Source organism: Leptosomus discolor, chromosome 16 (genome assembly GCF_034619465.1).
Source record: "Leptosomus discolor isolate bLepDis1 chromosome 16, bLepDis1.hap2, whole genome shotgun sequence".
NCBI lineage: Eukaryota > Metazoa > Chordata > Aves > Leptosomiformes > Leptosomidae > Leptosomus > Leptosomus discolor.
The window spans coordinates 3,236,676-3,242,747 of record NC_141406.1 but is presented as its reverse complement, the minus strand read 5'-3'; positions in this window follow the sequence as shown (position 1 = coordinate 3,242,747).

Genomic DNA, 6,072 nt, shown 5'->3' with positions numbered 1-6,072 from the left:
TCAGGACTGCTCGAGCTCAGCCCTGTTTCCTCCAGAGGCAAATGGGTGCATTCACCATAGCAATAAAAACCGAGCGACGTTCTGGGCACGGGGCCTAATCCAACTCCCGGTGAGGTGGAGGAGGGTTATTCCGTTCAAGGAGGGGGTGTGGGGGGGTGGGGAACTGAGAAGGAAAGGCAAGAGGAGGGTCTGGACAGCAGGGATGGGACAGTGACATTGCCAGCTTGGGGGACCTCTTCTGAGGTCACCACTGGGAAGGCAGCAAGTGGTAAATGCCTTTTCCATTGCGTGGATGCCCCCTTGTTCTCATTCATGTTTTCTCAGTGCTACCTTGTGCTTCTTAAGCAAGCCATAAATTCAGTCGTATGGGTTTTCTCTGTCCTCTTTTTTTTTTTTTTTTTTGACATCCATTTAATGACTTTCTCTTTAATATATGGCAGGCATTTTCCTTCTAAAATACCTGAGGTTTCGGACAGGTAGTAAATGGAGACCTCTCACAGAACCACTGGCCCAGAACCCAGTCTTATTGGCGCTTAGAAAAGGAGATCCATTTTTCCTCTCTGCTCTTCAATTAGCTGCAATGTTTGCCTTTAAAACATAAAATTAGAAGCCTTTTTGGAGGCACAAAGCAATACTATACTGCAAAACACATTTTTATTCTCCCCTCCCTGCTACCAGTTTAGCACAGCAGATATATTAGACAGCTGGTTTCTAGGCACCGCTCTCTTCTGAAGATTTAAGGTCCGACTTTCAGTTCCTGTGAAAATAATGACCTCCCTTGCTCTTTGTAGGCCTGTACTTGATCCTACTCATATTAGCAGGACCTTTCAGGTCGAATACTACAGGATTTAATGCTGGAAAGCAGAGGCATTGAGCAGACAAACATCTCAAAGTCCATCCAACTGAGCCATTCATTGAATATATAGGCCACAAGTTCCTGCTCAGTCCTGTCAGCCCTTCTCACATATCCGAGGGCTGCTTTCTTATGAAAAGGCATAACGCAGTCACTCTCACCCATCCAGATGTCTCTTTACTGAGGAATCAAAAAACAGGGATGGGGAAGACTCTGGGAGCGGGTCACTGGTGGGACATGGTGATTGGGATGGCAGGGATCTGCCCTTGAGAAAGAGGCTGTGCTGAGCGTTAGACTGGGTCTAATGCCAGCCCCTTCAGCCTTAGCTCCTGCCCAGATGAAGCTTACCAGTGGCAGCCTCAACCCACCAACGCCTCAGCACGACAAAGCCCTGGCGCAAGAGCCATATCCAAAGTACCAGAGAGCTGCATGCAGCTCACGAATCACAGGTCAGCTACTCTTGGTTAAAAAGACCAGACCACGACTTGATGTTTCTGCTGAACCTGAGCGCACACCAAACCCTTCCTACTCTGGTCCTCCCCTTTGTATCTAGTCTGAAGAGGCTTTGGACCCATCACTACTCCAGGTAGGCAACTTAACCTCAAGTTATAGCAGTTAACACTTTTGGCTCTGGAGGTCTCTGGTTTGATTACCATAAGGCTGTACAACACAGCCATGGCCACCCATACTTTCGTGAAACTTCAGTCTGGTAGTATTACCAAGGTGAAGGCAACCAAACTCAGAAGAACAAGTCAACCACTTGTACTCGGTGGGACTATCCAGATGGTCCATGCCATTCTCTTCCTGGCATCGGCCTTGCTGTCATAAATTCATAAATAAACACATTCTAAGACAAAAAGGAGCTGACATTCATATTTTCTTAAAGTGCTTCAAATCACCCACAGCACACGAGAATGAAAAATGTCCCAGGATGGGAGCTATTGATCTCAAGAGGCAGTGAATTGTGCTCCATGTTGGATCAAAGGGGAGTACAAAGCAGAGAAGAGCCACTTTCTCCACCACACATTGATGATTTTCCAGATGTCTTTTGTGGGAAATAATGGCACTCAGAGCACTGTTAACAAAAAGCAGCCAAATCACAGGAAAGGGAGTCTTGACTCTTTTATCTCACCAGTGTTACTCATCCATCTCTAGAGCTAGCTGATAGCAGAATGATTGATTCAGAAATTACAGGAAAAAGAAAAAAAAAAAAGTCTATGAAAACCACTAAGACATATTAGCAGATGTATCTGCCCCAATAATTCTGTCTGTGCCCTCTATTCCTGTTCACCTTCCTAATCTGTTAGGACACAGGACACACGTTTGGCGACATCAACTGCCAAACAGAGAGAAGCTTCAGCTGTTGCACCAGGACCCAGCATTTCTAGAGAGCCCACCAAAACCCAGGAATACCCATAAGAAGTCATGACATAAGTTGCCTTGATACTTGCCAGCTCTGAAAAACTCCTACTTCCCTTCCCAAAAGAATTTTCCAGTGGACATAGAGAAAGAAGATGATTTTCCTCTCTTTTTCCTCATATTTACCAGAAATTTCACCCCCCCACACTGCCCCACACCCCGGTTCTGTGAACTCTTTACTCTGAAATGACAGGAAGGGAGGTTTCTGACGGACAAAACACTGAACCAAAACACAGAAAAACCTGTGTGTGTGTTCAAAACGGCCGAGTCCAAGATTTGGCAATGATGCGAGCCCTCAAGGTCCCCTGCTCTGGGTCCTGGGGTCCTCCACCCCTTGGCAGCCAATTGGTTTCTCCTACCAACCCTTGAACGTATGTTCCTGGACAGTAGGAGGTGTTCTGTGGTGCGGATGCTCTGGGAATGCTTCTGGAGCTGGTTACGGGATTGCCCGGGAATGCAGGGCTGAGTGGCCGAGGTGGTTCCTCTCAGACCATCTATACATCTAACATAAAGCAGGTGTGATGCCCTACCGCTCTCAAACCTTTTGAAGTTCACCAAGTGCTTCAAGTCCCTTACTTTGTTGAATACAGAAGTATTTTTCCTTGCTTCTCCAGGTCTTCTCTAAGAGGAAACGATAAAGGCAGCCAAACTCAACAACCCGTCCAAGTGCCTGAAGTCACACGTGAGCAGCAAGAGAAAAGGGACTAGATTTTAGGGGCGATGAACAAGAGCTGTCTTCCTTGTCTTCACCCAGATTTGTGAGGGTTCAGCACTTCTGAGAATGGCTCCATTTCCATTTAGGTGCCTAAAACCAGCTGGAGATGCATAAATTCAGGTTTGCCCCTCCAAAGCCTTAGTGCAGAGCTTGACATTCAAGAGCTCATTGAAAAAACATGGGATTTTTTGTGTGTGTGTGAACAGTGTTCATTGACATGTCTGAGGAGCTCCAAGTTTTCCACTCCCTCTGAGTTGTTCCAAAACTATGCGTTTTCACCAAAACCATTCACCCAAACCAAAACAAAACAAGTGGACTGTTTTCTGTCAAAGTTTCAAAAACACCAACCCTCTTACAAGACACAGCTTAAGAATCCCTCAATTAATGAAAATGTTCAATCGGAGGGAAAAGAAAAATCTTCGGGAAAACCGAAGAGAAGTTAAAAACAACTCCTTCAGGAAAGAGTATTTTAATTAAAAATAATATCCCGGTGGATAATTTATGTTTCTATGTAAGGATTTAAATTGCAGAAGCAGCAAAATGGATTTTTTTAACGCCATCAGCATCCAAGAGTGGAAAACACCAGATTTCAAATTCATACATTCTATATTTGAACATCTTGTTTCTATTTAACAGAAAAGGCCTTCTTTCTCCGGGTTATTCTTCACCACCACCCCCTTTTTTTTTTTTCCTCTTTTTTTTTTTTTTTTTTTTTAAAACATATAATTCATCCTAATATATTACAAATGGCACACTAAAAGAGCATGCCCGGAAAATATTAATAATTGAATTCAAATGAGTTTTTCCTAAGAGTCGAGATTCGAGGGGAGAAATTCCTAATATATTTGTGAGGGAAACTGGGGGGGGTGGGGAAAAATCTAGACAGAGGGTTGGTTTGGGGTTTTTTTTTTTTTTTCCAGGCACTCTGAGAAGCGGACTGTGTGCTGTGTGGAGTCTCTCCGAGCATGACAGAAAAGGGATTAAAGCAGGTGACACTTTGAACTTAGCTTAGATAAGTGACCCTCAAAATCAACAGTCCAAAAGTTTAGTACACAGATTCCCTGGACACGTCTAGTCGGGTCTTCGTCAAAACCTTCCCGACTTCAGTAAGTCAAACGAAAATAAAGAAGACAGGTTGCTCGGGTTATCTTCTAATATTGTTTTAGCCACTTATTAGCACTAATGGACAATTAGTGGCCGGCGCAGATATTTTCTGTAATACGAAGCAGAGGGGAAAATTCTTTGTTTGCTTCTGTGTGCGGGAACCTCTTCTGTGGTTGAATGTATAAAAATAGCAGCCAGAAAAGAAGTGTGAAAGACACTAGTTAAACAGTCCAATTTCCAAAGAAGAATATAGTTGAAAACAGATCCTTCTGCAGAGTTAAGAAATCCTCCTGATGCACTTGAAGCATAAGGAAGTCTGCACTTTATAAACAACCAAATATATGCTCAGGATAAAAGGCGAGGCTTTTTGAACTCCTAGCTGGCGTGTTAGGAAGACCTTTAATGACATTAGCAGTTCTTCAAAACCAGAAAGGCCACATTATTTCTGATCCTATATGGTCACCACATGTAGCTTTATAAAGAGGAAAAAAAAAAAAAAAAAAAAAGAAAGAAAAAAAAAAGAAAAAAAAAAAAACAACCCTCTCTTCATGCCAATAAATAACTTGCCAGAAGAGAAAATATTTACCACTGCTTTTCAAAATTCTTTACTCGTGCAGTAAAATCCTCCTTTGAGAAAATGAGCCCGTAAAGGAACCCAAGGCGTTTCCTCCAGCACTACCGGCGGTGCGGGCCCGGCCGCCCCGCTCCCCTCCGCGGGGCTCCGCGCCCGCTCCCCGGCCCAGCCTCGGCCTTTAGTCCCCTCGTTAACACCTGGGGCTGGTGCGGTTCCCAGCGCGGGGATGCGCGCAGAGGAGCGGCACCACGCGTATAACCACCCCCGTAAGAACAAACGATAATACCTGGCAAGGGCTGCGCGCTTTGCCTCCGCGGCCCGGCGCGCAGGCAAGGCGATCTCCTGCTCCGCGGGCGCGCTGCTGAGCGTGAGCACAGACACGGACGGAGCTCTAACGGGGGCTAACGGGCACGTCCAGCCACCGTCGGGGCCCGGGCAGGCTCGATCGCTGCCTTAAGCGGTAAAGTTTCATTAAGCCGGGGCGGAAAGAGAGGCAGGCGAGCGGGTTCCTCCCCCGCCAAGCCAAGGTTTTGGGCGTAAAAATTTATATTGCCTGGCTCCGAGCAGAGAGAAAACACCCGCTCTGTCCCTGCGCCCCGGCTGCGCGGCCGCGGAGCTCCTGCCGCCCCCGTGCATACCCTGCGCTGGCTCCTCTCCGCCAGCGGAGCAAACCCTCCGGGGCTTTTCGCGTTTCGGGGGGCTCAGGGGTTTGTTTCTGTTTGGGGGGAATAAGCTGAAACACACACACCCCAAATCAGCCCCAGCCCCCGGGCCGGCTGCTCCGCGGGTCCGCCCGGCCCGGCGCTCCCGCGGCCGGCGGTCCGCTTGGCTTTAGTTCTCATCTCACTAGAAGGGTATTTTTAACAGCCCCATGCAGCTAGAAAACGGGGATTTGATACCTTCTCCAAAACTCTAGCCGCTCTGTTTTCCCTTCTTGCTCAGAAAACTTCTTCTAATCACACTGCATGTTTCTACATCACACTCACCCCCCCAATTTTTTATTTTTTTTTTTTACAAATTACCAGGATGGGGGGAAAAAAAAATACCCGAAGGATCCCAGCCTGCAAACACCCATATTTTAACTCCCAGATCGCATCTTTCCCCGAGTGGTAAAGCCCAGAAGGGTGTTCACTCGTTGCCGCCGCACCGGGAGCTCAAGAAAGCGGTTTCTGCGGAAAGGAAAACGATAAACAAACCCCTGAGCGGGCAGAAAACGTTATCCCGGGGACCGGGCTCTTTCCCATCTAGTAATTCACCAGATCATCTTAGTACGAAGCAGAAAAAAAAGTAGATATACATAATGAATTAAACAAAAAAGGCAAGCTTATCCCTGCAAAGAAACGTGGACGGCAGGAGAGGGTAACAGCTCAAGCAGAGGGACCTGGTATCCTTACGAGCTCCGACACA